General features: G+C 39.9%; 1 protein-coding gene across 4 annotated transcripts in view; it reads right to left on the bottom strand.

Annotated features, from left to right (window-relative positions):
- The window catches only part of LOC142176582 (uncharacterized), a 29,099-nt gene that overhangs the window by 6,973 nt on the left and 2,184 nt on the right, over positions 1-19,942 (bottom strand). The gene's annotated exons all lie outside the window — the stretch shown is intronic.

Genomic DNA, 19,942 nt, shown 5'->3' with positions numbered 1-19,942 from the left:
GCTAGCAGCTACCTTACAATCTCCACAGATAGCCGACCTGAACTCAACGATCGCCGCGCTCTAACTCACCTGAATCTGCACATAAAGTGCAGGGTGTAGCATGAGTACAACCACCTCAGCAAGTAACAGAAATAACTAAGGAACTGAGCAATAGTGACGAGCTAAGTAAAACAGTCCAATTAATTATTTTTTTCATAATTTAAAGATAAACAGAAATAAACAGGTAAATTCCATAACTCAGTAAATGCCACAAAGAAGTTTAACAGATAAATGCAGCAACAACACAAATAACCACAACTTCAGAGCAGTGTTACTCCATCACTCATCACTCATACTCAGCACTCAATACTCAAAACACTCAATACTCTGCGCTCACTGGGGGTGTGTACAGACTCCGTAGGGGCTCCCAAAGCCCAAGCGCTAAGCACGGACAACTCACGTGCCACGCGGACAACTCAAGCGCTACGGTATCAATACCTGAACCCGCACGACTCACGCGCTATGGTATGAATACCTGGACCCGCACGGTCAACTCACGTGCTACGCAGACAACGCACGCGTTATGGTATTAATATCCTCACAACCAGGCCCTCGACCTCACTCAATCATGTACCTCACTAGCCTCACCATCATCAACAAATAAGGGAACACAGCCCGCATCAAGTATTATAGCATATTAGCAAATAATAGAGACTGAGGTAAACATGTACAATAATTTCTATGACTGAGTACAAATAATGTGAGCATGAATAAAGCCTAAGCATGATCTCTAACATGAAGGCAGACAAGTTCAACAACAAGTAACTACGTAAACACAGATGATGGCCATGAGGCCTCAGGGGACGGACCAAGTCCCAATCCCTCGAGGTATACACCCACACGCCCATCACCTAGCGTGAGTATCACCTCCAAACAGTCACACGATATCAAATTATCCGGGATTATACCCTCAAAGCCAGAGTTAAAACTATTACTTACCTTTACAGCGTAAAAATCCTACCCCGGGATGCCCTCGTCTCTGGACCTAGTCTCCAAATGCTCTGAATCTATTCACAATCAGTACAATACCATCAATATACGCTAATGGAATGAATTCCACAAGAAAAACTATCAAATTAGACCAAAACTCGAAATTGGCTCAAACCCGGCCCCGGGCCCACGTCTTGAAATCAGTCAAAAATGATAAAATAATATACCTTGTCCTCTCCCGAGTCTAACCATACCAATTTCATCAAAATCCAATATTGTTTGGTCCTTCAAATCCTTAAATTACTCCCCAAAAATTTCAAGCCCTAACCCCTCATTTTCACTAATTACCATGATTAAACAGTGGAAAATCACCATATATACAAGTATTAGGGCTCAAGTAACTTACCTCAACGAAACCACCATGATTCCCTCTTCAAATCTCTCCCAAAAGCTCCAAACCGGATAGAAATAGTGAAGAATGCAACAAAAATCGCGAAGAGTTCTATTTATGGTTTCTGCCCAGGTTTTTTGCACCTGTGAGTCCTTCATCGCACTTGCGCTTCCGCATCTGCGGACAGAGGTGCGCACCTGCGCATTCCACTTAACCGACCAGACTTCGCATCTGCGGCAGCCTCCTCGAACTTGCGAGCTCGCAGGTGCGATCCACTCTTTACATATGTGACCATCTCTGCATCTGCGAGCCTCCCATGCACCTGCGATCATCGCACCTGTGGTTCCCAATCTGCAGGTGCGGACACACCAGAACAGCAGTTCCAGCTGCATTTCCAACGTCCAAACTCCCCGATACCTATCCGAAATCATCCCGAATCCCTCGGGAACTCAACTAAAAATATCAACAAGTCATATATCAACATACCAACTTAGTCAAACCTTCGAATCAGTCAAAACAACACCAAATCATCAAATTACCCTCGGATTCAAGCCTAAGAACTTCTAAATTTCCAAATTCGTCAACTTGTACCGAAACCAACCAAACCACGTCCGAATGACCTCAAAATCACAAATGACACTACGAACCTACTCCAACTTCCGGAATTCCATTCCGACCCCGATATCAAATTTTTCACTACCGACCGAAATCGCCAAATTTTTAATTTCGCCAATTCAAGCCTAATTCTACCACGGACCTCTAAATCACATTTCGGACGCACTCCTAAGTCCAAAATCACCTAAAGGAGCTAACGAAACCATCAGAATTCAAATCCGAGATCGTTTACACATAGGTCAACATCCGGTTAACTTTTCTAACTTAACTTTCTAACTAAGAGATTAAGTGTTCATTTCACTCCAAAACTACTCCGGACTCAAACCTACTAACTCGATGCAACTCAACACAGCTGAATAACACATAAAGAAGAAGAAATGAGAAAATAGGGCTATAACTCTTGGAACGACTAGCCGGGTCATTACACTCTTGGAACGACTAGCCGGGTCGTTATATATATATATATATATATGGATTTTGCTAACATACTACATAGTTGTAGTAGGTTAGCAATGTATACACTTTTAATTTACCCAAAATATCCTTACTATTTCTTGTCACCTCATTAAATATAGGGACCTTTTTGTCTTTCCCCCAAATTAACCCCTCAATCCCCCCCTTCTCGTGCATTCGATACAAACTTACAGATCCACATAGGTTCCATTATCAATGGGAACAACAGGGGTAACACAAGAACTCTAACTCCATTTCCAACCAAATTAATTCAAATCTTTTTTCACTTGATCATCCCTCGTAGAATGTGGCTTTTTATTGGAATTTCAATAAACATATATTTAACTCCATATGTTCATTATTATATCCAACTTCACATTATTTTTGGATATTTTCCTATATTTACTGGTTCCAAGAATTTTGGACCTATGAAATATTGGGTATTTAGAGAAAATAAAATTTTGGACCACTGGTAGATGCAAAGTTCATGCTTCGTCAATAGTAGGGATACTGGTAAAATCTTGAAGCAAATTAGACTGAGAAAAGTATTCTCCCTTAAAAGTTGCATCAAAACGAGAGGTAATTCCTAGGTGGTGCTAGCTTCAGAATTTTCCATTGATGAGCTAACTGACAAGGTTTTATTAAATATGTAGAAGGACCAATAATAAAACAGAAAATTATATTTTGGTTATGGTGTTAATGACTCTTTTAGTTTCTAATCATGAATAATAATGCAGAATATATTGGAGGAACTCCACCTACAATAAACACAAAAATAGGGAGACATATAGATATCAGAATATTTTTCTCTTGGAAAGTATAGAAAGTATAATGAGAGAAGGGGGCAAGAAAAGGAAGACCTAGTATCAATTGTTGATAAAAGGGAGTTTAAATGACAAAAAGTATGTAAGTTTTAAGGCCAGTTTTTGAAGATTTTACTAATTACCACATAATTAATGAATCAACGGATAGATGGTCTATTATTTTTCTCCCTCTCCTTTATCCGGTAGGAATCACTTGCTTCAATTAAAAAGGCATCTCATTTAATCATTCACAAAAAGCAAAACTTTCCCCTTCTGGGCTGCTTGGTATTAGCTGTTAACTAATACATGATCATTAAGCAAATAATTCAAAAATACTCACGATAGGAAACATGAGGTTTTCTCGCACACACTCATTTATGCAATTTACTTGCTTTTCCACGTTAGTGCACCATCTGAAGACAAATATCGCGCAACTCATAAATATACACTTCTGATAGTATCACTATGTGTACTATAACGTACGGCACCAAACAAACCAAAACACATTGTCATTCAATCAGATTAATTAAAAGAACAATTGAAAACTAAGTAATCATAAATGCATGATTAAGAGAGAACAAGAAGAGAACGGTTAATAAGATGATGAAGAAGAGACACAATCAGATCAGTTAAGCAAACTTTTGAAACTAATTAACTTAATTAGCATCAGTGACAAACTATGCTAGTCCAATCTACAGTGTTGTCCAAGTATTATTACGCACATTTGCATGTGAAGACACACAGAGAAAGAAGATGAACCTGGAGAGGCTATAACGATCCGACCTATCATTTTGAGCTCTAGCACGCCGTTCAGCGATTTGAGGCCTTAAATTTTACTTCAGGTATTATGACTTGTACGCGTGGTAGTAATTGAATTTCGGGAAGTTCAGAGTTGATTCGAAAGGAAAATTCTAATTTCGGAAGCTTTAAGTTGGAAGAGTTGACTAAGGTTTGATTTTTGAGTAAACGACCTCAGAATCAAAATTTGAAGGTTCCAGTAGGTTCTCATGATGATTTCGGACTTGAGTGTATATTAGGGTCGAGTATTGGATCACCCGGGAGCATTTCAGTGCTTATTATGGAAAGTTCGCATTTTGAAGGTTTAATAATTTCTTAAGTTTGGTTTGAGGTGGACTTTGGTGTTATCGATGTCCGTTTGGGATTCCGAGCCATGGAATAGGTTCGTATCATGATTTGTGACTTGCACGCAAAGTTTGGCATCATTCTAGAATGTTTTGATATGATTCGGACGGGTCGTCGAAGTTCGGAAGTTTAAAGAAAGGTTTCGATCGTCGAATCATAGTTTTGATATTGTTTGATATGATTTGAGGCCTCGATCAGGTTCGTGTTATGTATTGGGACTGGTTGGTGTGATTGGACGGAGTCCCGGGGGCTTCGGGTGTGTTTCCGGGTGGTTTCGTACCAAATTTGGCTGAGTTGCTGGTCCTGGTGCTGGTGTCTGGTGTTGTTCTTCGCGAACGCGAAGGGTCTTACGCATTCGCGAAGAAGAAGTTCTGGGCTGCTGGATTTTTGTTCATCGCGAACGCGACACAGGGGTCGTGAACGTGGAAGGGGAACCTGGAGCAGCCTACGCGAACGAGACTGGAATATCGCGAACGCGGGGAAGGAATGGGTGCTGGGCCCTAGTGCCATTTAGCCTTCGCAAACGCGACGCTTCCTATGCGAACGCGAAGGGCGAGGGGGAGTAGGAATCGCGAATGCGACATTAAGGTCGCGAACGCGTAGAGTTAATTTAGAGGCTGTGATTTTTTGGCCTTCACGATCGCGATGGTCTTTTCGTGATCGCGAAGAAGGACGGGCCTGGGCCGATTGTTTTAAATCGGGATATTTGCCCATTTCATGCATTTCTCTCTTGGTCTGGGCAATTTTTGGAGATCTTCAAGGGATATTTTCATCAAGCAACAGAAGGTAATTGATTCCCACCTATTACAAGTTAAATATATGGTTTATATGTGGATTTAAACATGAGATTTTGTAGAAATTTAGGACTTTGGAGAAAAAAACCTAAAAATTGGTATTTTTGGAATTTGACCACGAAATTGGACATGAAATTTGGAATAAGTTATATATTTGAGTTCGTGGTATTATGGGTAAAGTTTATCTTCAAATATTTTCTAAATCCTGGCACGTGGGCCCGAGGGTCGGTTTTATCGACTTTTCGAGCTGAGTTGGAAATTTGTTTAAATTGATTTAATTATAGGTATAAGAATATATTTTGATTGGGTTGAACATTGTGTGAGTAGATTTGGATCGACGGGCTTCAGTTTGAGGCGTTAGAATGGCGTTGGAGCCGGTTATAGGACTTCGGAGCGAGGTAAGTCTCCTGTCAAACCTTGTGAGGGGGAAACTACTCCTAGGTAATATGTATTGCTATGTGCAGCTAGTTGTGGGTGCTACGTATGCACGAGGTGATGAGAGTACGTACGTAGCTAAAGCATGTTTTGTCCGGGTAGACTTAGGACCTTATCATGTAATATTAGAATTATTTGAACTTATTCTGCTGGCTTAATTTATTGAAATTATAATTAAAGTTGATTTTGAAATAAATATATGTACACTAGGCCAAGCCTTAACATTTTGAGTTGTGGGCGAGTTATTTGAGAAATGGTAAAGATTATGTGCATTTTATGCCCATGTGCTGTATATAAACACGTGTCTCATAATTCTTTAACTTCCTTCCTTTTCTTGTGGAGCGAACAAAACATCTCGAAAGTATATAGATGCATCTATGGTTCGTGCCGCTCGACCCTCGGAAGTGTACACATTATTCTGGATCGGGCCGAACGACCTCGACAGAATCGTGCGTTATATCGCTAGTAGTCTGAATATTTAGGAGCTATTCTTTCCACTGATGCCCGGCATTTTGTATGGTATTCCTTATTTATTTGATATCGACCCTTGGCATGTTCTGAGCCGTTAAGGTAGAATACAATATTTAGAAATTTATGCTTTGAAAGAAGGGTTGGAAAATTTGAAACTTACAGAATTACCCCATTATTTCCGTATGCCTCATATCTGTTTATGTTTTAATTTATTGCTTTATTGGACCTTTAGTAAGAGTCGATGTCGACCCCTCATCACTACTTCTCGGGGGTTAGGCAAGATACTTACTAGGTACGCGTTGATTTACATACTCATGCTGCACTTCTGCACTAAATGTGTAGGATCTGATAGGTGCATTTGATGATCACTTTGGCACGTAGGTACACCTGTGGAGGTGACTTTATGTGAGCTACATTCCAGGCTACGTATCATAGTCTACCGAGTGTCCACTGTACTATTTATTTTATTCTGCCTTATTACATTCGGGACAGACGTTGTATTTATCGTACTCCTTAAAAATTACTTATGCACTTATGACACCGAGTTTTGGGGATTTCTACTAGTTGTTCGTTATTGTAGATCACATAATTATTATCATTTTACCCCTGTAAATTCTATTTTTATGCTATTTAAGTAATGGAGATTATATCTCTAAAGTAATAAAATGACTAATTAAATGGATAAATCACACTTGGCTTGCTTGACGGCGACGTTAGGTGCCATCATGACCTGTAGTGGGTTTTGGGTCGTGACAGCTTGGTATCAGAGCATTAGGTTCACTTAGGTCTCACGAGTCATAAGAAGGTCTAGTAGATTCTTTCGGATCGGTACGGAGACGTCTGTACTTATCTTCGAGAGGCTAGAGGGTTGTTAGGAGCACTTTCTTTCTTGATTCCTCATCGTGCGGTTTGATTCCTTTGAGGCTTATGCCTTTATTTCCTTCCTACTCATTCTTATACAATGTTGAGCGCTCGAGTCGATTGGGCATCGAGGAGTTTCAGTGGTACTACAAATGTGGAGAAGGATGTTTCTCCCTGCGCACTCGAGTGATTTATTATCGTATTATTGCGGAAGGATGTTCTGTCATTCCAGCTCAGTAGCTGTAATTTCCAATGGTTTTGATATAGTGCATATTTTGCTATGATGTATATGTTTTATTATTGCACGATGTTGGTGTAATGGTGGGATGCTTGTTTATGTGTCGAGACAGTGAATGACTTGAAATGAGTATTTCTCAATTCATGATTTAGAGGTTCAGCGTTTAATTCCAGCAATGGAAAGGCAATAGGACTATGAATGTCCGGGTTTAGGTTGATGGAGTAACAGGGCTTGGTATTTTCGAGCGTGGTGGAATTTTCATCTGTGATGTGGTGTCGTTGTTCCTGTTTAAATGTATTAAGTTTCACTAGTGTTATGGTCTTCTTTGATTTGCCTACGGGGCAGGGTGCGGTGAAACGGTGCGTGAGAAGCGGTTGTCAAAGATAGCTGTGTGTATCAGTTTCAGGATCGAATCAGTGTCTCTAATATTGATGGCTTGAGAAAGATGATCTTCTAGGAGATTTAGAGTTGGTAGCAATTTATTAGTTCAGGTGCTACAGAAATAGATTTTGATTTGAGGCAGCATTTGGATAGCGAAGGATGAGGAAGGATATGGTGGGAGGCGTCTCGCGGTGGTTGAATTACTAGCAGGTCAAGTATGAAAAGTAGTGGTCGAGCAGTTACCTAAAGAAAGTGGTTTAACCGAAGTGGGAGCGACAGAGTAGCATATGAATTATATGGTAGGATAGTCACATGCCTTGATAAAGTTTTGGGTGATTTGGGGAATCATGATTGAAAGTGATTTGGTCTGCGGATTTTATTTGGGATAGTGGCTACTGTACCAAGGGAGATGGAATATGGTGAAGAGGAGTTTTCTTGAAATGTAGAGGGGCGTGAAGACTTAATTATCATTCTGGATGCAACATGACTTCGAGTTCAGGGTGTATTGTTGCACTTTTAGTTAATGTCAATGGGGAATGAACAGACATGTGCAGCTGGTGGACGGGCATAGGCCCATAATTGTTTTATTGATTTCATGGTAGTTGTACCTAGTGCATGGTCAAGGGGAAGTGTCGGTATGGAATTCCGTAGGTGGGCTATCTCCTGTGGATAGGATTTCGGTTGTATGATTTTGAGGAAGTTTCTACGAGGAGTTCTGCTTACTATCCACCGGGAGGTCAAATAGGCAATTGTGGATGATAATTCGAGATGTTTTATGAAAGGTTTAACATAAGGTTTTGAGAATTTGGTGGGGTAACAGTGCAGGATCATGGTAATCGGGGAGGAGGAATCTTGGTAGGGTTCCAGGGTTATGTAATTGTAGCTTCAAGCTAAGTTAGGGAGCCCCACCGTCTACAATTGGATCACGTGGTTGTCTGCTTGTATGGATTTTGATTATCAGTGTATTGGTTGGTTATTTTGACTAAGGAAAGAAAATATCTGTGGTAATTCGAGCAAAGGATTTGAGGAATGTGTGCTATATTTGGCCTTATCGATTCATGTTCAGGTTTCGGGAAGACTCGGAGTTTATGCTTCTTGTGGGTGTAATGTACAAGGAAAAGAATTCAGTCGGGTGCTTCTTTGATTGGTTGTTCACGTGCTAGAAGTGCACTAGAGTTTGGCTTATATTCAGTACCAAGTCAGAGTGGGTGACTCACAACAATGGTCCTAATGGGGTTTAAGAATTTAAGTGCAGTGTCTAAGGACTGTGAATGTTCTATGTTATCATTGGAGGAAAGGAAGAAATAGCTTCGGATTTGCGGAAGGTCCTGTAGAAGGGGTGTACCAGTTGAAGATTCTATTGTGCGCGTAAGGAGAATATGAGATAATTCATGAGTAATGAGACGATGTGGTCTCGTGATACGGGTCACTCTGGACGAGTATGGAGTTGGTTCGTTATGTTTTCGAATGGAGCTATTATTATTTCTAAGGCAAGTCGGGAATAAATTTTAAGAAGCTGGGTCGGTTAGTAATGGTTGAATCAGCATGATTATGGCAATGATCAGTTCCTTCAACGTGAAGTTATACATGTGATTTGTGGTTATACGTGTGGGCTTGACAACCACCATAACTTGATTGATTTGGGAGGTATTTAATTCTAATGGTTTTGTTATGTAAACGGGTTCCGGAAGGTTCGTGGTGATTTAGATCACGGCTTGAGATTTGTGTTTTCCGCGGTTTGGGAAATTTAGTTGCGTGTTGCATTGGTTCTTCTTAAATGATCTAAGTGAAAGGTTTCTAGCCAATGAAGTGTTTATTTCACTTATAGTTCAAAGGTTATGATGAATACATGTATTATCGCGTAGCGGCATGATAGGTGCAGTGAACGACATGGGAACAGGACCTTCAAGGTCAAGGTTGCGGTTCGCTGTTGATAGAATGTCACAAGCTCGAATGAGCAGGGGTGAATTCAGATGTTAATGGTATGCTGCCACTTTCTTTAGCATCACCTAAGAATGATGTTCTGTGGAAGAGGCTTTGTGTATTGACTTGCGGATTTTTTTTGATTCGCTGTACAGAATTAGAACGGTTGCTGGTTATGTGCGAACTATGCTACTTGAGCAGAAGGTCGTCGGAGCGTACCCCACGGGGAGATTTGTATAAGTGTGACATGTTAGTCACTTGATTGTTAAAGATTGAAACTAAGTATGGAGGTTATGGTAATATCGCAAATGCGAGAGTTTATGCCTGAGATGCGTTCTATTCCTTGGGTTGTGGACCGTGTTAGTTTGTTCCGGATTAGACGATTGTTCTTATGTGCCCTGAATATGTCATTGTGGATCTTTGAAAGGTTATTAGCCCAGTATGGTAAGATCAGAATCGGCTTGAGGTTCGTTGATTGGTCTAGATGTAGATGTGTGCTCTACACCAGGTCGGGGGTGTTTATTCAGCATAGCATGTCTTAGGGAGGAGTCTTTGGGCATTGGATGGTAATTTCACCATCAGCTATTTCATGTAATACTCTATTGTGCCATGTGGGTTGTGAGACGGCTTGATTATTCGCACATGTGTTGAGGTCCCGCGTAGCTGTGGTGTTATGTGAGCAGGATGTCTCTCGAGATGCAGATCATATATCGCACCTTAGTTGTGCTTGAGTTTAGTAGCGTATGACGCTACTCGTCCCCCTAGGATTGTATTTTGCACTCGGCATGCTTCTAGTCGATATTCGGGTGTTTCGTAAGTTTAAGCATTTCGGTTTGATGTGTGATTTCTTCTTGATTGTTATGTGCGGATCGGGTGGCACACCGTTACGGGTATATTGTTTGGATCGGGTGGCATACCGCCTCAGGTATATTGTGTGGATCGGGTTGCATGTCGTATCATTGTCATGGTTGGATCGGGTTGCACGCCGCAACAGTGTCACAGTGGATCAGGTTGCACGCCGCAACAGTGAGACGTTGAGCATAGTTCCTTAGACTTATTTTATGTGCCTTGTTTTTCATTCCTCAGGTAGGTTCATAGCACTTGTTCGGCCGTTCTATTCGTTATGCGGGCGGGGTAATTCCTTGTCAGAGTTCGTTCTTGCATATAAGTTATATTCGAATTTGTAGCTTGTTGGTGTATTGTTGGTGTTATATGAGATTTTGGTAGTGTTTGAGAGTGATTATCCCCTGAACAGCTTATACTGTGTGAGACGAGGTTATTGGACCTAGGATCAGTGCGATCGGAGTTATGAAGGGTATATTATAGAGCAATTATCGTTATTCAGCTCAGAATGAGGTAATGGTCCTTATCAGGAGGAGAGACTCCATGATTTATTGATTCGGTAGGTGGTTATTAGTTTCTACGCATCTCTTTCCTCGTGGCGGTATTGCGAGAGTTGGGACAGGACTTATATACGTCATGAGGTGTGTTGTGGGCATCAGATTCGTAGAATTGCAGTTATTGTGGTTAGAGGATGTTATTCTGGTCATGTGGATTATGTGGTACATGGTGTGAATTCAACAAAGGTATAGAATCATGTTTCGGTACGGTGTGTAGTGGTTGATACGGTGTTCGTATGTTATAATCAGGTATTGTAGAGAAATTCGGAGGTTGGAATTTTGTTCTAAGGCTTATTGACTAAATAAAAACGGAAAATCTTCAATCTGGATCAAGCTAATATACTCAACTGGGTTGTGGCAGCACGGGTAGGTGCACGAGGCATTAAAAAGTGAATTTGGACAACTCCGGAGCAGTTCCTTAGCACGTTCGAGGACGAACGTATGTTTAAGTGGGGGAGAATGTAACGACCCGGCTGACATTTTGAGCTCTAGCACGTCGTTCAGCAGTTTTAGGCCTTGAGTAGCTTCACTTCAGGTATTATAACTTATATGTGTGGTCGGAATTGAATTTCGGGAAGTTCAGAGTTGATTCAGAAGGAAAATTATAGTTTCGGAAGCTTTAAGTTAGAAGAGTTTACTAAGGTTTGACTTTTTAGTAAACGACCTCGGAATCGAGATTTGAAGGTTCCAATAGGTTCGTATGATGATTTCAGATGTGACCGTATGTTGGGGAGGAGTATTGGATCACCCGGGAGCATTTTGGCGCTTATTAAAGAAAATTAGCATTTTGAATTTTTAAGAATTTATTAAGTTTGGTTTGAGGTGGAATAAGGGTTCCGAGCCTTGGAATAAGGTTGTATTGTGATTTGTGACGTACACGCAAAGTTTGGCGTCATTCCGGAATGTTTTGATATGATTCGGACGCGTTTATCGAAATTTGGAATTTTGAAAGTTTAAAGAAAGGTTTCGGTCGTCGAATCGTAGTTTTGATGTTGTTTGATGTGATTTGAGGCCTCGATCAGGTTCGTGTTATGTATTGGAACTGGTTGGTGTGATTGGACGGAGTCTCGAGGCCCTCGGGTGTGTTCCGGGTGGTTTCGGACCAAATTTGCAGAGTTGTTGGTGCTGGTGTTGGTGTTTGGTGTTGTTCTTCGCGAACACGAAGGGTCTCACATGTTCACGAAGAAGGATTTTTGGGCTGCTGGATTTTTGTTTATTGCGAACGCGATACAGGGTTCGCTAACGCGAAAGAGGAACCTGGAGCAGCCTACGCGAACGCGAAGAAGGAACGGGAGCTGGGCCCTATAGCTGTTTAGCCTTCGCGCACACGACGCTTCGTACGCGAACGCGAATGGCGAGGGGCAGTAGGCATTGCGAACTCAACATTAGGGTAGCAAACATGTAGAATTAATTTGGAGTCTGTGATATTTTGGCCTTCACGATCGCGATGGTCATTCCACGATCGCGAAGAAGGACGGGCCTGGGCAGATTGTTTTAAATCAGGATTTCTGCCCATTTCACTCATTTCTCTCTTGGTTTGGGTGATTTTTAGAGAGCTTCAAGGGGAGATTTTCATCAAGCAATACAAGATAAGTGATCTCCACCTATTATAAGTTAAATACATGGTCTATATGTGGATTTAAACATGAGATTTTGTAGAAATTTGGAATTTTGGAGAAAAACCTAGAAATTGGTATTTTTGGAATTTGACAACGAAATGGGACATGGAATTTGGAATAAATCGTATATTTGGTGTTATGGGTAAAGTTTATCTTCAAAATATTTCAAAATCCGGACAGGTGGGCTCGAGGGTCAGTTTTATCGATTTTTCGAGATAAGTTGGGAATTCTTTTAAATTGATTTAATTATGGGTATTAGAATATATTTTGATTGGGTTACACATTATTTGAATAGCTTTGGATCGACGGGCTTCAGTTTGAGGCGTTAGAGTGACGTCAGAGCCGGTTATGGAATTTCGGAGCGAGGTAAGTCTCATGTCTAACCTTGTGAGGGGAAAACTACCCATAGGTAATATGTATTGTTATGTGCAACTAGTTGTGGGTGCTACATACGCACGAGGTGATGAAAGTCTGTACGTAGCTAAAGCATATTTATGTCCGGGTAGACTTAGGACCATATCATTTAATATTTGAATTATTTTAACTCATTCTACTGGCTTAATTAATTGAAGTTATAATTGAAGTTGATTTAGAAATAAATATATGTACACTATGCCAAGCCTTAACACTTTGATTTGTGGGCGAGTTATTTGAGAAATGGTAAAGATTATGTTCATTTTTATGCCCATGTGTTGTATATAAGCATGTGTCTCGTAATTCAGTAACTTTCTTCCTTTTATTGTGGAGCGGGTCGAACGCCTCGTCAATATATAGATGCATCTATGGCTCGTGCCGCTCGACCCTCAGAAGTGTACACATTATTTTGGAACGGGTCAAACGACCTCGGCAAAATCGTGCGTTATATCGCTAGTAGTCCGAATATTTACGAGCTAAGCTTTCCACTAATGCCCGACATTTTATATGGTATTCCTTATTTATTTGATATCGACCCTTGGCATGTTTCGAGTCGTTAAGGTAGTATACAATATTTAAAAATTTATGCTTTGAAAGAAGGAATCAGAAGATTTGTAACTTACAGAATTACCCCATCATTTCCGTGTGCCACATATCTGTTTATATTTTTTTATTGCTTTATTGGACCTTTAGTATGTGTCGATGTTGAACCCTCATCACTACTTCTACGTGTTAGGCTAGATACTTACTGGATACGTGTTGATTTACGTATTCATATTGCACTTCTACACTAAATGTGCAGGATCTGACAGGTGCATTTGATGATCACTTTGGCGTGTAGGTGCACCTGTGGAGTTGACTTTATGTGAGCTGCATTCCAGACTACATATCGTTGTCCACTGAGTCTCCATTGTACTATTTATTTTATTCTATTTTAGTACATTCAGGACAGACGTTGTATTATTATCGTACTACTTAGAAATTGCTCATGCACTTGTGACACCGGGTTTTGGGAGTTTTTACTAGTTATTCGTTATTGTAGATCACGTAATTAGTATCATTTTACCCCTGTAAATTCCATTTTATGATATCTAAGTTATGGAGATTATGATCTCGAAAGTAATAAAATGAGTAATTAAATGGATAAATCACAGTTGGCTTGCCTGACGGCAGCGTTAGGCGCCATCACGACCTATAGTGGATTTTGGATCGCGACAGATTGGTATCAGAGCATTAGATTCACTTATGTCTCACGAGTCATGAGCAAGTCTAGTAGAGTCTTGCGGATCGGTACGAAGACATCTGTACTTATCTTCGAGAGGCTACAAGGCTGTTAGGAGCACTTCCCTTCTTAATTCCTCATCGTGCGATTTGATTCCTTTGAGGCTTATGCCTTTATTTCCTTCCTACTCATTCTTATACGATGTTGAGCGCTCGTATCGATTGGCATCGAGGAGTTTCAGTGGTACTACATACGTGGAGCAGGATGTTTCTCCTTGCGCACTAGAGCGAGTTATTATCGTCTTTTTGTGGAAGGATATTCTTCCATTCCAGCTCTGTAGCTGTAATTTTCGATGGTTTCGAGACAATGCACAGATTTCTATGATGTGTATGCGTTGTTATCGCACAGTGTTGGTGTAATAGTGGGGTACTTATTTATGTGTCGAGGCAGTGAATGACTTGAAAGGAGGATTTCTTAGCGTATGATTTAGAGGTTCATCGTTTAATTCTAGCAAAGGAAAGGCAATCGGACTATGAATTTTTAGGTTTAAGAAAGGCAATCGGACTATGAATTTTTAGGTTTAGGAAAGGCAATCGGACTTTCCCTCTCCAGAAATCTGGAGTCATAAATACATGAGCATCTAGAGTACTACAAATAAAGTCTGAACAGAAGCATAGCGTTCGCGAGATACATGTCGCATTCGCGTAGGGTAAGCCTCCCTTGGCTTTACGTTCGCGGTCGGCTCCTCGTGTTCGCGAAAAACAACCTGCCCCAGCCCAAGTTTTCCCCTTCGCAATCACGAGAGAAGCATCGTGATCGCGAAACACAATACACGAGACACTAGAAACAACTGTTCTACAAGTTCAAAATGATCTGAAACCTATCCGAAACTCACCCGAGCCCCTCAAACTCTAAACCAAATATGCACACAAGTGTAATAATATCATACGAACTCGCTCGCATGATCACAACACCACAATAAAATCTAGAACCATGAATCGGACATAAAAATACATGAAATTCAAAAGAAAACTCAAGAACCTCTAAATTCACAACCAAGCGTCTGAATCCGATCAAACCAACTCTGAATTGCATCAAATATTGCATACAAGTTTCAAATAACAAAACGGACCTATACCAAGTACCAAAACCGCAATCTGAACCCAATAACCATAAAGTCAACCTACGGTTAAACCTAGAAAGTTTCCAAATATTGAAATTGCTAACTTCTAGCAAAGTAAGTCAAATCAATCTAGGGACATCCGAGTTCAATTCCGGGCATATTCCCAAGTACAAAATCACAATACGAACCTACCGGAATCATCAAAATACCGATTCAGGGTCGTTTATCCAAAATATTGATCGTAGTCAACTCAAGTTGTTTTAAAGCCAAAAATCACATTTTCTTCAAATTTTTACGTAAAATTTTTTAGAAAAAAGACACGGACCATACACGCAAAACAAGAATCACTGAATGAAGTTAATGGAGGTTTTGGAATATGAAAATAAGGTCTAGTACTCAAAACGACCTATAGGTCATCACACAGATAGTTTTTCGATTGTTTCCTTAGACGTTCACTTAGTGTTCTAGATTTTCTTCTATACTTCATTATTCAGACTATTTTTGACTATCCTAATCAAATTTATCATTAGTTTTACTTTAATTATTGTTATTTTTATATTTCGTTATTTGTTTATCTCGGATCGTATCAATTATGGGTTTGAATTTTCTTTTAAATGAATTTTTCAAAGTCAATAAGTATATTTTCTAGCTTTTGTGCAAACTAAAGAACAACATGTGCAAAATTTTGAAATACCAACCCAAGCTATAGTTAATTGTATTATAAAGCAAGTAGTGAAACAAACCGGAGAAAGAACCACTATAATGGATCTAAACCTCAAAATATGTTTAATATTTATCATTTTCAACAACTTATAATTTTTGGTTAATTTTTATTTATGATACAAACATATTTACTAAATATGCTATTTAGGTTGTTTTTAAAAAGTTTATTTGCATAAATACAAATATGAGGTAAATGCGCAATGCGGAAACCACGAAACTAGTATTACGATATTTGTATACCACCTACCAAAATCTACTTTATAAGGGATTGCATTTTAATTGTAGCTACTTTTTAGTTTATTTCTTTAATTGTACCTAATTTCCGAAGAACAAAAATATGTGGAAAAAAATACATAGTGACCAAAATACATATAGCGTCTTTTTAAAAGACGCTATACCTTAACGGCCGTTTGGCCAGTTAAGTATAGCGTCTTTTAAAAAGACGCTATAATGTCTTAACAAAAGATGCGATATATATAATATAGATTCTCTTCTTCCTTCCCCCAAAACAGAATCATCACCCCCCCCCCCCCCCCCATTTTTAATCCAGCGGTCCCGCCTCCATTTTTAATTAAAAAACCTAAGTGGAGCCCACTCGCCCCACAAAAAGTAAAGTTTCTCGGTCTCACGTGCTAGCTAAGGCGTTATCTCGGACATTGTTGCTTGTTTTGGCTCCATATCACAAAATCTTCGACTTTCTAAAAACCTTAAATCGAGGTATTCCGACTTAGTTTTTGTTAAAACTTGTATAAAAATGTATATTGGTTGTTTTTTATGTGCTCTATGTTATTTTGTAATTATTTTGCGATTTAACTAATTTGTTATTTTTTATCCAGACTATAATTTTGGTGTGCTAAAAAAATTCGTAAAATAGAGAAATTGTTATTAGTTGTTAAAAAAAGTTAATTAGTTACTTTTTACTGTGGTATATATTTTTGTGATTGTTTTGTGATTAAATTGATTTGCTGTTTTTATCCGATTTAGATTATTTATTTGCTAAAAGACTAGTAAACTAGATAAATTGTTACTTTAGTTCCCTGTAGTGGTATCTTGTGTTCTAATGTAGTGCTCGTATTTGTAATGTAGTGACCTTTTAGCGTTGTAAAATGTAGTGCCCTTTAGCGTAGTATCCTTGCAGTTATAGAAATTAATCATTTAAGTATCTCTTATTCCCAAAAATACATCAAAAAGATTATAGTTCAAACACAAACTATCTCCAATTATAGTCAACAAACATAAGAACATAAGAATTCAGGATACATTGGTACTACTGGGCCTCAAATATTGTGTCCGGAACCAAAATGTGAATATTTAATAATTAAATCTTGTATAGTTATATAAATTAATTATTTAATTTTAGTATAGTAAAAAAATAAGTCAGTAACAAACAAACAAACATATAAAATAATAAAACTAACATATACAATAATAAACTAACATATAAAATAACAGACCTATTGAGTGAAAAATTGAAAAAAAATTCTCATCATGAACATAAGAATTCAGGATACATTGGTGCTACTGGGCCTCAAATATTGTGTTCGGAACAAAAATATGAATATTTAATAATTAAATCTTGTATAGTAAAAAATAGGTGAATAACTAATAAACATGTAAAATAATAAAACCAACATATAAAATAATAAAACTAAGATATTAAAATAACATATAAAATATAAAATTATAATATTAAAAATGTATCAACCTAATTAACAATATAGTAAAAAAATCGAATAAATTTTAATATTCAAGGTATTGCAATATATTTAAGCAATGGAAAAGAAAAATAATATAATTAATTATGTTCAATTTACAGTAGTCGTTATGGAGGTTCCACCTTTGCATCCCAGGGCTGCCTCCCTAGAGCTACTATTGCTACAAGCCGAGCATAGGTCTTCCTACATATGGGAGGGGCAGTTATTGGCCTAGACTTTACTTTCTAGGAGAGTAGACGATATGTGGGACTTTCTTAAGACCTACCAGCTCCATCCCAGTATAGTCTGACGCCTGCAAGATACAGGTTTCTATAGGATCATTGAGATCGGCCGGCTGCAGTTGGATTGGTCGTTGATCACGGCTTTGATAGAGCGGTGGCGACCAGAGACGCACACATTCCATTTGCCCATTGGCGAGTCCACTATCACGCTGCAGGACGTGGAGGTTCTGTATGGGCTGCCGGTTGATGGACTTCTTGTTGCTTTGCCGCATGCCATGAGAGATTATACGAGAGATCAGTACCTGGAGACGTTGCAGCGGCTCACCGGGAGCGGTTCAAATTTTACTCTCATCATTATAACATACATCATAAAAATATACCTTAAATTTTACGTCCAAATTGTATATTAGATTTGGGCATGGGAGCGGTTCATGCAGTTTCAGCCACCTCTACCACCCATAGCTCAGGATGCACCACCTCCACCGTTTATCCCTTTGGCTAGGAGGTCAGATGATAGGCGGTGATACGGACGCGAGTACGAGGCTCGACATAATCTCCCCTATTGCAGGGATTTGTTGGATTTACTGGAGGACGCACAGGTAATTCTATACTTAAGTTTACTTGGCCTGGATTTATATTGTTGCGTATACTCACGGATCCTGTTTTTACGTAATAGTTCATTTGGAGGCCATATAGCGACGAGCTAATAGCTAGTTTGCCCGATTATTGCTCGACCAGGCGACTTATCTGGAGCTCTTCCATCCCGTTGATGTGCCTCGATATTGTCGAGCATCATTCCACCGAGCGAGTCCTTCGCCAATTTGGTCGACCGCAGCTTGTACCTCCACTGCCCGCTTGGCTTATGACACATTACCAGCGGGATGCTCATTCGAGGGTTGACCAGGCATATGAGGCATGTCTAGAGTTGCAGATCGAGACTTGGGACCAGCGGCGTGACCTGATTCCGCCACCCCCTCCACCCAATCTTATAGATGATGAGCATGCGTATATGGGCTGGTACCGCAGCATTACCCGACTTTTCATCGGGAATTCCATTCATCGAGCTGGCAGTCGGTTCGTTCCATACGCCGGGAAGCATGAGGCGCTGGTATGTTATTTGGTATACTTACTTATAATGTTAACATTACCGTTTCACAATTAATATTTTACATGTTGTGTAGGTTATTGACCTACATCTGTTCCACCAGTTGGGACTGCAGATGCAGCAGCATACCGGCGAAGAAGTGGCCGTTTTGCACGACTATGGCCGGCAGGTTACAGATTTGGCTGTCCGGACATTGCAGCGAGCCCGGGATGATGAGTGCTTAGGACACGAGGCTGATTATATGGCGCCAAAGCAGTACCATTGTGGGTCAGCAGTGCAGCTTGAACATGGTCGATGTGGCAGGGGTGTCCCACGAAGTCGTGGGGGTCGGGGAGGAGGTGGTCCCCATCAAGGGGGCGTTAAGGCACCTGTTGAGGATGTTGGAATTGATCGGACGAGTGACCACCCTGAGCCACAATCAGCTCCTAGTGATATCCCGTCATTTAGCCTGGGGCTTACTCCAGGGACTTCGCAGGTGACCCCGTCAGCTCCATTGTTGTTCGCGGGCACGGCCTTTACCTCACATGACTGGGATGCATATTTTCCTGACCCTCCAGATGCATCGACTGTTGTTGTTGTTCGTCCGCTACAAGATGTAGATAGTGGACGCCGACTGAGTTATGCCTCATCATCGAGGGATGCTGAGGATCTTTCGCAGGATTTGGTTAGTTTGTATTACTATTATTTATATTTGTGTTTATATCATTGATTAGTCATAAATATCTAAAGCCTATTTGTTTTTTGAAGCCATCTTCCTCGCCCGTCACGGACAGACCTGAGACGGATGATTATATTGAGGAGGCCGCTGATACCATAGTAAGACATTTTAATTTTTTTTAGCTAACACGTACATTACTAATATATATTTCATATAATAAATTATATCATTATTCTATAGGTTACTGCTGGATCAACGGCCCCTT

Source organism: Nicotiana tabacum, chromosome 22 (genome assembly GCF_000715075.1).
Source record: "Nicotiana tabacum cultivar K326 chromosome 22, ASM71507v2, whole genome shotgun sequence".
Taxonomy (NCBI): domain Eukaryota; kingdom Viridiplantae; phylum Streptophyta; class Magnoliopsida; order Solanales; family Solanaceae; genus Nicotiana; species Nicotiana tabacum.
This window is presented reverse-complemented; position numbering and strand designations above follow the sequence as displayed.